This window comes from Carassius auratus, unplaced genomic scaffold, assembly GCF_003368295.1.
Source record: "Carassius auratus strain Wakin unplaced genomic scaffold, ASM336829v1 scaf_tig00034894, whole genome shotgun sequence".
NCBI classification, from domain to species: domain Eukaryota; kingdom Metazoa; phylum Chordata; class Actinopteri; order Cypriniformes; family Cyprinidae; genus Carassius; species Carassius auratus.
The window spans coordinates 1-14,465 of NW_020526182.1; the positions used below are offsets into that span (position 1 = coordinate 1).

Consider the following 14,465-nt stretch of genomic DNA (forward strand, 5'->3'; position numbering starts at 1 on the left):
TTTTTTTAAATAGAGACCAGTGCCTTCTAATTTCAGACAGTACCATAAGAATTAAACGTAAGTGAGTTTGAGATGTAGACCACATGATTATGCTCTAACATTTCTGATGTCATATGTAAACTAAAACTACTGAACATTTATGTTAGCTGAAATAAAGAAATTGTAATTTTTAGATGAAAAACGTCAAAAAGCAATTCTATTTTTTATTTAGTTTAATAATTTTTTTTATAAAAAAAAAAATGTAATAAAAATGAATGCAATCTAAATTTTTATATTTAAAAACAAACAAAAACTAGTGAAATTTACAAAAGCACACACAATAACAAAAAAAAAAATAAATAAAAGGCATTTAAATAATACAAAAATAACCATGAATTACACTAATATGAATATTAAGTGACATTTTGAGAACTGATATATTCTTATTAATTTATTCTAATAGATTCTTATCTAATTTATTTTGGTCTGTCCCTAAACTTTTGTAAAATTGTTTGAAAGCTGGGAATATGGTGCAAATGATGTATGTATTAATTTAATATTTCATTTTTCCTTTCTGAAGATAAATACAGTTTAGTGCAGTCACTCGATGGTTGTTTTTGTGTGGAAAAAAGAGGGAAAAAAATCTGCTCTAAATCTTCTTTTGTGTTCCTTGGAAAGATAGAAACCCGTCTGGCTTTGAAACGATGTTGAGGGTGAGTGTATTTTTAGGTAAACTATTTCCAAATTCATTCTCCTCCTCTACCTGACATTCCTTTTCTTTCAGTGTCTTTGGCACCGTCTGAAACACATTGCCTCTGTGCTTCTGCACCTCATAAGATGCATGTTGTTTGGTTTTTTTGCTTTTAGTTCTGATAAATGCTTTTGCCTTTTAGTCCTTTAAGAGTCTTTCTGCTGTTATCCTGCAGAGAAACAGACCGCAGCATCCCTGAGTGTCGTATTTCACATTGTAGACACGCCCACTTGTTCACTGACCGTTTACTACAGAAAGCACAGTACATCTCTATCCATTTTAGCATTTGAACCTGCTTTCCCTCTGGTCCTGTGAGGGAGGAATGACCTCACCCTTGCATCTTTTGAAAAAACAGTCATATTCTCTTTCATTCAAAAGCGACAAGACGGTCACGTTTAATATTTAATGATAGCGAACACGAATGACCCTCTCCTTTCACTGTGAATATATAGAAACGTTTGTGTGTGTGTGTGTGAGGACTGTCCTGTAATGAATTCATAATCTCTGCAGGGGTCTTTTGTAGATTCCTAATCCAGGCAGCAGATAAGACAGCCACAGTTGCACTCTAATAGCTGTCAGTCTGCTTTCCTTCCTGACTATGGATCAGTTCACTTTCAGTAGACAATACACACACACACACACGAGATGGGCTATGTATTCAGAGGCATGTTCTCCACATAGTGATCTAAAGATAAACGCTTCTGCATTTTCTGTCGATGGAGAGACTGCATTTCGTTAGTGGTGTTGAAAGAAGGTCCCCCAAGGCCTCTGTACGAGGCCCCTTACAATTTGATGCGTTTTTCCCCCAAAACTCGGCGAGCATCAGCCCCCATCGTTTTTTTCTCACTGTCAAACACACCCAACAGTTTTGAAAGCACCTCAGAAAGGCAAAGTTTTTTTTTGGTAAGTAGCTTCAAAGTTGCCTCAGAAAAACAACCATTAAATACAGTGCAATCTTTGTGCCCTGAAGCTACTCATGCTAGCTATTAAAAATGATTGTGACACTAAACAGTGCTTTGTGAGTTAATGTTGTTATTTATTAGCTCCACATATGCTTAACTGAATTAAGCTTTGTGTAATGATTTGCTTGTTATTTGAAAGGTTATCTTCTAAAAAAGTTCATATTATAGTTATAATAAAGCTATTTTTTGCAGGTCCTTAGTTCTAATGCGCCAAGTTTTGACCTAATTATATATCTGACCACATATTGGATTTAAAGATGTGGTCAGCTCCATGATAACAACACAAATGTATTATATAGTTCTACATAGACATTTCTAAACCCAACACACTAAAAAAATGCAAGACGAACACACTTCCAGAATACAATGCTCATTATGGTCTTATGGATCGGGCATGTCGAGTGGTAAGTAATCTTTATCATTTCCCCCAGCATCCTCAAATGGCTCTTTAGCCCGGCTGAAATTTACCATGCTAAGCTCTCTGCCACCAGGAGAACGTGGGACACGCTATAGCGCTCAATTTATAAGCCTGATTAAACTAGGCAAGCGTGAGGAAGAAACATGAGGCAAATCAACATAAAAACACAGCGATGCTTTTCACGACATTCCCGCTGATTGGGCCTCGGCCCTTTATGAGGGTAGAGATCACAGTGGGTCCTTAAATAAAGAGAAAAATGCGTGTAAACAATACTCCAGGGTGTCTCTGTAGTGTATGAGTTATTGCACTAGGCCTTTGTTCATTGTTTGGTGCTGTAATAGGTGTATGCCTTTGAAATACAGTGTGTCAACACAATATGTATTGTGATACTTATATTATTCATTCATCATTTATTGTCATTAATAAAACCGAGGCTGACTCTGATAAACAAACAACTAATGATGTATTTTTCAGTATTCAGTCAAATGCATTTAGAAGCTGTGAGCTGCATTTGACATTCATATGAATTTCAGTACACTGTACATACATAACAATACCCTTTGGGTTTTTTTTGACATTTTTGAGTTTTCCTTAAATTATAAAATGAATCTGTTCCTTACAGACTGTAATTTTGTATTTATTATTATTGTTCAAGTATCAAGTACCAAGTAATAATGTAAAATCAGTCTGTCATTATCACAAAATAAATAATTAAATGCAAAAAAATATATTAAATATGAATTTTAAAAAAATAAAAATATATATTAAATATGCACGCTTGTAAAACAATTTGGCTAAATGAATCTGTACAGGGGCAGTTTATTCCCTCTGGCGTCTTATTATTTTGGAGGTGGGATGGTTTTAGTGAGGGGGTTTCAAATGTCAGAGCAGCTTATCTGTGCGCGCTCATTCACTACGGATTGGTGACGTGAGCGCGCAGAGGCCTCCCCCAGCCTGCTACACTGTTTTTGGGGAGGGTGTGCGGGAGAAAAGGGGGGGGGGGGCTAAAGAAAGCCCTACCAAACTGCCCCTACCCCCAGTCGAAGTCCGAGACCTGAAAGAAAAGAATCCGATCCAGCTCTGGGACGCGGAGGCTCGACTATCGACCGACTTTTAAAGCACGTCTTGAAGCGCGTCCGTGGAGTCTCGTGCGCTCTTGGAGAGTTTACGCACGGACGCCGTCGACATGGCGCGGAGAACGGTTTTCTCCCGTTGAAAACTTCGCGTATCCAAGGAGTTATTTGGATTTTTCCTCCTGTTTTACATGGATGCAACACAGGACGCTTTAAGAGGAACTATATGGTCGTACCGCATCTGCATCGATCCGAAATAAAGTTACTTGGACACTACTGTAAGCAAACGTTTTCTTTTTTCTTTTTAAAATGGCCAATTTAAACCTAAAATAATTAATGCAGACTTTAAACTTTTTTATACAATTTATGTTCTTTAACTATAATTATTCAGAGGTTTTATTGGTAAAATTAGTTGATTTCATTGAATCACATTGTGTCTATCGAAATGTTTTTGTAAGTTATGTGATTTTTTTTGGCGACAGAAGTTGTAGTAATTAAGTCTTAACGGTTTTGATACGGCTTGAGTTGTATTCCTCATGTTCTACTTGGGGGTTTTTTGTGACACTTTCATTAGCGCACAAACTTTTCGAGTTCATATGAGGAGTGATTATATACAACGTTGTTGACATAATTTCCATAGAGGACGTTTGAAATGTTGCATCTCTTCTGTTTGGGTTCCCTATGACCCACAGTTTTAAAAATACGATTTGTTTTATTGTATTTTTGGGGGTCGGTTTGAAGCGTGACCCCAATGAGTAGTTGAAGCATTTTTTGAAAAGTGTATGCTTGCTTTGTGGTATAGTAGAGGGTTAATGCTTTATTAATATCTATATATAATAATAATAATAATAAATGGGATTTTGGTTGAGTTACTGGAATGCAGTGTGAGTTTCAAAAGAAATCAAGGTTTATTTTGTAAAATGGCTACTGATGTTTTTCAAGGTTTCGAAGACAAAGACAATAAAGTCAAACCATGATAATGAGGGAAATTGGAAAGTAACTTTCTGGAGGTTTAAAATAATGGTCTCATTGACATTTTCTGCTAATGCTGAGTTTATAGAGTAGACTAAAAAAAAACATATTACACATTTTTGCATTATGGTTTTGAATAGAAAGTGTGAAAAAGTAATTACTGTAGAGAATATTGATTCTATTCACCAAGTTTCTTTCTAGCCAAGTTATTATATTAAGGATTTTCTTCCTTCTTTTCTGGCAGATACATGCTTGTCTATGACTTATGCTTTCTTTCAGCTAAGTTGTGCCATGGGCTGCTGAATAGAGCAGTTTACTTTCATTTGAAAGTATATGTGTTCATATAGTAAAGGTTTGAGCGAGACTGAAGCAGGAAAGTGTAATGCAGGTATCGTCTTGATTCGTTTAGTCACAGATCATGCAGGGGTCATTAATCACTTCAATGTGACTTCAGGGGCCCCGTATCAGAATGAGTCCAGACTAAAGTGATCTGGTTCTACTTTCAAGAAAATGTTGGCTGAATAGTTCGCTTTGATCTCCAAGAAATTTAGATTTAGACGTTGTTGACATCTCATCTAATAAGTTTGATGGCAAAGATCTACTCTAGGAGCTATTCGAAAAGGACAGCCATCATTAATCCTTTCATGAAATATGTACATGCTTTTTAAGCATTAATGGCAAAAAGTGTTTGTTTTTTCAGTCTTTATTCTGTGTTGCAACTTGCAAACTCACAAGTTTGCTTTAGTTTCTAAATGCCGCTATAATTGGACGATTTATCATAGGTGATCACTGTCAGATCTTGAGAGATGCTAAGACAAATGCGTAGGAATGTAGCCAAACAGAAGCTGTTAGCCGTGACTGCAGTCTATAGACCTGTAGTTTCGCTCATTTTTCTTATGCAGGCTAAGCAATAACAAACAAGAAATCAATGAAGTCAGGTGGTGTCAGAATGAAGGAATTTTTTCAACTTCGTTTGCTGAATTACTTTGATTTCCCGTGTGCACTCCGTGTCACCTCTGGACGAAAAGTTAATTGGATTGAGCTGAGGATATGAGTTCTGGTGAAATGTCTTTTGTAAGGTGTCTTCCCAAGGTTTTGAAATTTCATTTCTGCGAAGTTATTCTTTCTGGTGTCGTTTTTGTGTTTTCCGACACTTATCGCTGTAACCTTTTTTCCCCCATTTTAAATAGGGATCAAAGGACAATGCCTCAGAGAGATTCTGGCCACGCAATGCCAAAATAAATATTCTCCCGACTTCAGAGAGAAGAGAAGGGCAGCGCTCTTGCAGTTGCTTGCGTTACAGATTTAGCCCTCTTGTTTGTGTGAGCTAGAGTAGCTAATGATCACTCTAAATATAAAGTGTGCCATGCTTTAATGAGCAGTATCTCAGATTTAGTTTTCTTTCAACATTGGAGATCTTACAGCACTTGCTAAAGTACCATTTTATTGAATTATGTTCCACACAGCCTTGTATTCAAAGGCGCCATGGATGGATTTAGCGCAGGAAATGCTAATGGAGTGGCAGAAATATCAAAACAACAATTATACAAAAAGCTCCCTCTTACGGTGGTTATTGTAACCCGTGTGCGCCAATGTGATCGTAGTCGTAGATAAAATTAGGCGAGTTTGTGTAACCGGGAGAGAAGTGCAATTATCAGCTTTGGTTTTGAATGGCAGATGCAGCAGTGGCGGTAATGGCAGCTGCGCTGGAGCTCCTCGCATTATCAGCAGAAAAGGGAGGGGAAGAGAGATGTTCACCAGAGCCTAAGCTCTGCCAACTAATTGTGTTTATTCCTCTTAATTTGTCCCGAGTGCTAAATCGGTGCTCTTCAGCTCATGGTGGGTGCAATTTGTCTGGTGGTTATAAAAGAACGAGTGCACTATCTTTGAAACAAACTCTTCTGGTCTTAATGTGAACGTCACATGCATTCGCATGCACATCCATACAGAAAGAGCAAAGGCCTTTCTGTTCAACCACAGTTGTTGCCTAACACTACGACCCAAGGGACAACCGGTCAGTCTGGCAGAATTATCAAGCAATTGTTCGGACGAGTTCCCGAGTAAATCGCTACATTGTCCATGACAAGCCTTGTTGAAGATGAGGAATAGCCTCTGCTGGTAAATTCATATTAACTCTCCGGCCTATGTTGCCCATTCTGTCCAACAGGTTAGTGGCAAATCCGAGATAAGACGGCAAGCAAACCCACCCCTGCTGACGGGATTGATCCATCTCGTTCAAAGTTTAATTTCATCTCACGCTTGGCCAGTTGCCTACGTGACGCTGCAGGACTGATCATCCGGTCTCTGGGCTCTCAGTACTGTAGCGGTGCTGATAAAGCCAAAAGCTACTACCTTCTCCCCACACTCCCTAAGCTTAAAGCCCTCGCTGCAAGACTGGATTTCAAACCAATGATATGCTCCGCTTGCTCTGATTCCACTGTGATAATGTGTTCATTACGGTAGGAGGGCGTTATATCCACCATACACCCACCACCCAACCTCTAACCCCTCCCACTGGCCTCGATATGTTTGGCTGTTTTATTGGAGGCACTTGTTGTTTACCCCCACCATGGTGATTTTTTGCTTTCTGCTTTTTAAGTATACTGACCAGCTGGCACTCCAGGTTGACGGGCGTATTGCCCAGCTTGGGACATTTAGACAATACAGATCTGTCATAAACACACCCCACCTTGGCTTCAATCTGAGTTATGACCCCTCTGAGAGTTGTGGAGACCCGTCCCCACCCTGTTCTCCATGGTTGGAGGTCAAGATGCCATCTGTGATTGGTCTACTTATTCCCCACTTGGGCTCGATAGTTAACAGACCCCAATGAACCAGATTAAAGGGTTGGATCTTTGTTTGATGGACTTGGAGTGGTTATGACCTTTCTCTGGGGCAACTCCAATTAGACTCCTTCAAAATACCTTCAAGTAATTAAGTGGAACCAAAACAATAAAGCCTGTGAATCGAAGGGAGATTTATTTTTAATATCTTAGATATCCCACTTTCCAAAAGTCATGGCACTAGTTTAGTGATGTGTGCTGGTTTAAGATGGTTATCAGGGGTCTTGCTTGATGAAGCATAGGAATTTGTTGGGGCAAAGACAGGATGCTGGTTTGGTAAGTTTTGTTTGGAACCAAGTAGAGTTGAAGGGGTTTATAGTGACCCTATAGAAACCTCAGGGCCCAGTTAAGGGGACAGTTTTCAGGATTAGGGGCTTTTTCATGTGCTAAAAGCTGCTAATCCACCGGCCTTTGTGTGGGAGCAGAAAGCTCGGGGCAAGATGGGAAAGCCATGGCTTTTTCAGAGCCCGGCCTTTTGTTGTCATTTCACCGAAATCAGGGGACATCTGTTAGGATCGGGGGTAGATTCCCAGCTGATGGTGGGGAATGGGGATGGAGGAAGAGGCGGGGGAAGGACAAGATACGTTGGTGGGGGTGGGAATGCTTGAGGGCTGATGGATGTGTGTAATTGTTTGTAATGCAAGCATGAAAACATGGGCCTCTGGGAGCCAGAGCCATATTTGTGTGGACAGAAGGGCCTTGTAGTTCTGAAACAGTCAGTCAAGGGTATGTTGGGTTAAACACGAGTAAATACCTGCCTGTCAATGCAAACCATGCTCCCTTAATTAGGAATGACAAAATGGTTTGACAGCAGAGAAACGGGGAGCGCAATAGCCTCTGACTAGCACAAATGTCAACATGTGATTAAGCTCTGTTGGAAACTCATTACATTCCTGAAACGCGGATCTGTTTTTCAATAAAAATCACATCTCTTTTTGTTCTAGTCAGTGCTGAATTAGCGTGAGTGATCTCACTCAAGTACTTTTTTTCCAGCTGAATATGTGCATTATGAGTGCATCAAATTCAAACACTTCTAAAAAGGTGAGCTTCATGAAAATGCATTGCATTTCACCCCCCCCCCCCCCCCAAAAAAAAAGAAGCAAAAGATTTTGCATAAAGAAATTGAAGTTTGATCGTTTAAATGAAAGTTATGCATATTGCCAACTAAATTCCTGTTACTATATAAGAAAATGTGTTCATATTGAGAGTGATTATTGTTGTTTCGATATTTCAGTTAATATTTTTTTTTATTATAATTTTGTATTTATTTACCTTGACGTATAATGTCATCTTGGCAACTAGATTAAATAAATGAATACATTTTATTTTAAATATTTTATTTAAAAAATATTGGTTTTAGTTCATGCTTATTTTAGTTAGTTTATCAGTAATAATTTTTTGTAAATGATTTTAGATTCATTTAATTTTATTAACCCTGATGAGAATTTAGGCAAATGTGCTTAACTGCCATAAAATATTGCAAATAAATAAATATTTCAGTACATAAACAATATAAGCAAAGTATATCTACAGTATATAATGTTTTTGGACTGGTTTTGTGAGATTCACAAAATAAATATCCTTCTTCTCGAAGTGAAAGTCTGTGGTTATTAACTGTTTCAAGTAAGTATTATTTTAGATTTAGTTTAAAGCACAGAAGGTTAAAGGTGGAAACACATTAGATTCACTCCCGCGTGGCATTTCAGTTTCAAGCCTGTGTAATTACAGCTGTATTGTTTTCCTTGAGTGAACAAGGATGTGCTCAACACAACTGAGCCAGGGATGCTATGGATTCTGCATCAACGGGGCGTACAAGAGCGAGTGCGAGGGAGTTCACTCGCTCCGTCTCTTCAAGCGAGAGGGAAAGATGATTGGTTACACGCACAGCATCCCCCAACCCTGACATTTTGACGTCTAAATGCTAGGCCTGCAGGACGCCAGCTGATAATATCATTAAATACAGCACCTGACGATGTTTATTCTATGTTTATGTGTTAATGATGTAAAATCTCTTATCACGATTATACACATAAATCACTTCACCACAACAAATACAATGACTTGTTGTTTGCATAATCACTAAAACAATAACATTACCAATTTTAAATGACAAGGGCTTAATAGCATGTTGAGATATCTAATGTAAATGTTCAAATAAAGCTTTCATAAAAAGGTGAACCTCACATTTCAGCTTGCGATCTGCTTTTATTAGCTCCATTATGTCCTCCGTATGCGTCCTTGTTTCGTTTTATCTGGCCATTGGGGATGGGATGTGGCCGAATGAATGAATGGAGAGATAAATTGCGTGTTATCTTCCTCCTGTGTGACCGGGGAGGTGATAATGTGGACAAACAGAGGGGTGTAGTCAACTAAACACACCGGAGATGAATTCTGGATAAAATGTGCTAACTAGAAGCACGGCTCTTCCACTTCTCTAGTGTCTCTCGCTTTGGGGAAATCGTAAGAGATTACGTCCATCTGGAGTTTTTGTGGAGGATGTTTTCAGATGTTTTAAGATTCAGGAAGTGTTGGTTATTAAAGGAAACGAAGTTGACTTAATACATCTTCCTTCACTAATAAAAATAAAAGTTCAAAAGGAGCTTTCGCAGTGAAGCCGTAGAACAGATCTTTAGGGGAAAAATCTTTATGTGAAGAGTATTTATATTAATATAAACAATTCGTTTTTCAGTTATAAAGGACCTTGGGACGCTTCCATGGACATTTATGGTTGTTCATTGAACCATTGATGCTAATAAAGAAAAATAAAAATTTTTGACAGCACTTTACAGTAAGGATTAATTTGTTAATATTTATTAACTACTTTTAGTTAACATCAATGAACTACGCATAAGCGTTAATTAGTTATTAATTAATTAAATGAGTATTTTTTAACATTAGTTATTTCAGTGTGACTTGGCATGAACAATGTACAAATGCATTATTTACTAACATTCACAAAGATTATTAATTGTGTATTAAATAATACATTAAATAATATTAACAAATGAGATCTTATTGTAAAGTTTATTTGTACAATTATGTATTTTTTTTAAATATATATTTAAAATAAGAGTAAAAATTTGTTTGTATGTATGTGTATATAAATATATATATATATATATGTATGTGTGTGTGTGTGTGTGTATATAACGTAAAATAAAATTGAAAAAAATCATTAATCTTTATATTTTTTCAAATTAAAAAATTTATATTCTAATTCAGCACATTTATCATATAATAAATGAAAATTATTTATATTATTTACATTTTCAATCACAACTCACAGTTAATTAAGCCTTTTTTCCCAATTGTTTTTTTTTTTTTGGACTTTTAGTTTTTTTATTAAGCAGTTAACCATTTGTATTTAAAATAAATAAATAAATAATCTAACAAACATTTTATTTATTCTATATAGTGTGTACATAATAAATCTTTTTTTTTTTTGTAATTTTAATTATTTAATTTTATTTTTTGTATGAGATTTAAGTTTTTTTTTTTGATAAATCTTTTGATGATAAATGATGAATCTTAATAGTTTGTTCTTATTTTTAAATAAATACCTAAAATGGCATATAAAGTATTTTCTTTCAAAAATTGCTAGTCAATTTGAACAGTAATTACAAAGAAATGTCAAGCAATGCATTGAATTAGACAGCAAATTTTGAAGTGAAAAAATGCACTGCAATAAAAAACTTACACAAAATATTTTAATGTATGTTTAACATGATTCATTCTTAGTATATGCAAGTTTTGATTCAACTTGCTAATGTCACTTTACAAAAGTTGCAAATTAGCGTTACTAATGCCATTTTTGTGTCTTTCATCTGCCTCTTTACCTTGAGCATGAAATGCGTTCATTGCACAAACTCCATTAGCATCTGAACCTTAATATGCGGACGAGCTCATAAGCTAAGAGGCCTGTACGCTGCAAATCACTGCACTCTTGTTCTCCAAAGAGTCGGCGGAGAGACATGCTAGTCATTCGTAGCAGAGGCCAGTCTTGTTTGAGTTTAGCGCAACGGATTTTGAAAGTGATGGATGGCTGTCGTTCCCTTTGTTTATCTCTGCAGATATCTGAATCCTAAATCACATGAAGTATCCGAGAAATCGAGCTGAATGTCTTTAGCTGAGACCCGAAGGTCACGCTAACACATTCACGTGTGTGTGAGTTTGGTGATGTGATTCAATTACTAGCTGTTTTCTGAAGGGATTTGTGTGGCTAATATAGGCAGTCATATTGTCTTTTGAGTCTTTTGATGTGAATATTACTTTCATGGATCAACTAAATCACAGACTGTAGTTTTTGTAGCATTTATATCAATCAATGTAGATGGGAGCCTCATGCATCCATTGCTGTGGCTTTGTGTTTTGTAGCCCCGCCCACTGTGGAATCTGATTGGTCCAAAATCCTGCTACTTATAAAATATTAAAACATCACATTTTCTGATTGGTTGTGATCATGTCTCTAATCATAAATAAACTTTATTATAATTATAATACTTTTTTTGTTTGATTTTGTTTTTAATCTTGCCTGCATCTGACAAATTTGTCACATAAATCAGAGACATAAATCAGAAACAATCTTTTTTTTTATATATATATATATATATATATTTTTGTATCTACATTTTCTATAATTGTGTAAGATGTGAACAAGAAATTGTACACTTAGAATATATATTTTAAAAACGAAGTAATTTTTTTATGTATTTAGTTTTTAAAATATATGTTCTAAGCGTATCATTTTTTGTTCCTATCTTAAATAAATCAACATAGATTGATTAATACCTTGGATTTAGTTTGTACCATATATATATGTTTAAAAGTGCACTCAGTTCCAGTGTTTTCCTCCAGAAGCGGTTCTCGACTCCTGAACCCGGTGTTGTTTTTGGTGTGTTTTCCCGATGAACCCGTTTAATGATGACTGCAATGCCTCCTGACAGGAGCTTTGAACACAAGACGAGCAAAATCAGCAAGGAATCAGAGAGCGTTTGTGTCCGAGGAGCATCCTTCGAAAAATAGCATATCGATTTCTGCACACGTGCCAAACATGCATCAGATCTAAGCACACACAAACACACACTCGACAGGACGCATGCGGCTCCTCCAGATCACACACACTCTTTCACTTCAGTAATAAGATGCACGAGCTTCAGAAAGCGCGGCTGGGTTTGCCTTGTAAATATTTATTATCTATATCTAAACGGAATACATTTATTATAAATATTTAAATAAATAACATTAACAAGTATAACTAATTTAATAAAATCAATACAACTTAAAATAATGCTATTAATCATATTATAATCATTTATTATGCATATTTAATTAATATAATTAATCATTTAAAAATGCATTTTGTTTAAATCTAATAACAATGAATACATTAGTTACGTATACAGTTGCTTTTTTATGAATTATTTGTAGAAAAAAACTATGTATATATATATATATATATTTTTTTTTTTTTCATTTAAGGGCTGATTCAGGTGTATTAGGACGATGTGAAAGAGAGAGTGCAAATGGTCTTGCTCGACATGCTTTGCGTAGACTCTAAGATGATGAAATGATCTGTTTGCGTGTGTGCGTGTTGTTGTTCATGCGTGTGCATGTGTGTCGGCGTAGGCAACAGCGTGTGAGCTGGCGGGGAGTTCCGGTCTGTGTGGAATGAGGAGGCGAGCGTGTGACTGTATGTGATGCACTCATATCCGCCCAAAAGAACAAAAGCAAATGCGGAAAAACACATAACGAGTGAAAATAGAAATCACAGTGCATTAAGAATACAAGCAGCCACCGAATATGTGAAGATACATTTAAAGAAAGGTGGAGCCAGGCACTAAATGGACGATGGCGTCTGGGTCTTGCTTGTGCCAGACAACTGATTTTGGCAGTTTAATTAATCCTAGCACTCTGCTAATGTGTGTCCCTACCTTTAGCGCCAATAAATGCATTCACTTCAGTTAGGGTCGCACTGATCACCCTTATTCGTTTAACTAAAAATGTTAGCTCTACCAAAACAACAAGATCATGATGTCTTGTGACTCAAACACAGGGGCTTTGATAGCTCAGATGGTGGCATGATTGTAATTTGCTAAAGCTAATAGCATTAACATGAGTGTCTAGTAAACATCATCTCGGAATGAGGACACAGCAAAGGTTTGTGGGGCTTTTTCTCCGAATAAGGAAGTATCCCAAGTATGTTTTCATGTTGTTCTGATGCTTTAATGTGGCTTCTTTCCATACAACCATCTGAGGCCAGCATTTGATGTCCGTTGCCATGTTGTGCAAAGCTCCATGTGGGATATCAGAAGCTTCATGCCAGAAAGTTTTAACATCTCGGGGAAGCAGCATGGTGACTTCCTAAACGTCTATGTGGGCGAAGTGAAAATTTGGGGATCATTGCACACAGCTGGTAAAAGTCAAACTAGCCAGAAAAACTAGCCAAAAAAGTGAATTTTTGAGCTCAACTTATTATTATGGTTGAGAAAAGTGTGAGTTTTTGAGAGACCCAAGATCAATAGCAAAAAAATCTATGATTAGCATAGGTGTCCCACAGGGTTCTGTCCTCTGTCTTATTGTGTTTCACTTAAAATTATATTATAGTGTCTTCTACAAGTCAATCACTTCTAGTGATATTTTATTTATCTTTGCTCTGAAGTGAAATACTCCTCCAATATGTGTTCACTAAAAACATCCAGCATAACAATAATAATTGTTCATATGCTGGAGCTGCTCAAGAAGGGCTATTGATTTTCCTCCACTCTCTTCGGCTTGTTTTTCTTTATTTTGCCTTTGGATTCCAGCTCAGTGCGGTCGGCTCTTGCACAACCCGTTGTGAGGTTTCCTCCTGCTTCTTGGATGCCGTTCAAGCTGGAAAATAGTAACACGAGTGAAATTCGATTACGGCGACAAATATGATGCTCATTTAAAAGGCATGAAAGTAGCTATCATCAATGCATTGCTTTGTCCTAGAAGGGGTTGCGCCTTTTAGAGATATGAGCCTCCATTGTTGAGAAGGGTGCTGCTGGCATAAACACACATACACACACGCTTGTCGCACACGCATGGTTTCACGCTTGTATTTTCATTTATAACCAGTGCCTTATTTTCCAGATTTTTTTTTTTTGTGTGAGATTAGAACTGAGCCATTTTTGCTTGTTTTTTTGTGCAGTTTGCAGTTAAATGCAATGACAAAATAAAGCATGTTAACACAGTTGCAGTAATGGTTCAGTATAATCATGGAGAGCATTTCAACACAATACTAATTTGGTTTTAATTTCCCATTCGCTTTATGTCATATCATAAATAGGAGATACTCAAGTACTATAGAAACATTAGCTGAGCTCCCACACATTTTGTTTTAGAAAATTATGGGCCATTATTCGAATCATAAACCAAAAAATATGTCCACCCTGTCATGGATATATATATTAATGTTGAATACATTTTTATAGCAAAATTAAGATG

At 36.7% G+C, this 14,465-nt stretch overlaps 1 protein-coding gene across 2 annotated transcripts in view; it reads left to right on the top strand.

Annotated features, from left to right (window-relative positions):
• Window positions 1–3,144: 3,144 nt before the first annotated feature.
• LOC113081672 (receptor-type tyrosine-protein phosphatase S-like) overlaps window positions 3,145–14,465 on the top strand; it is a 134,834-nt gene continuing 123,513 nt past the window's right edge. The window contains exon 1 of one of the 2 annotated variants that reach the window (XM_026253695.1): window positions 3,145–3,461. The gene's annotated coding sequence lies outside the window, so the exon portion shown is untranslated. The remainder of the gene's footprint in view (window positions 3,462–14,465) is intronic. The other variant, XM_026253696.1, reaches the window with a different exon arrangement.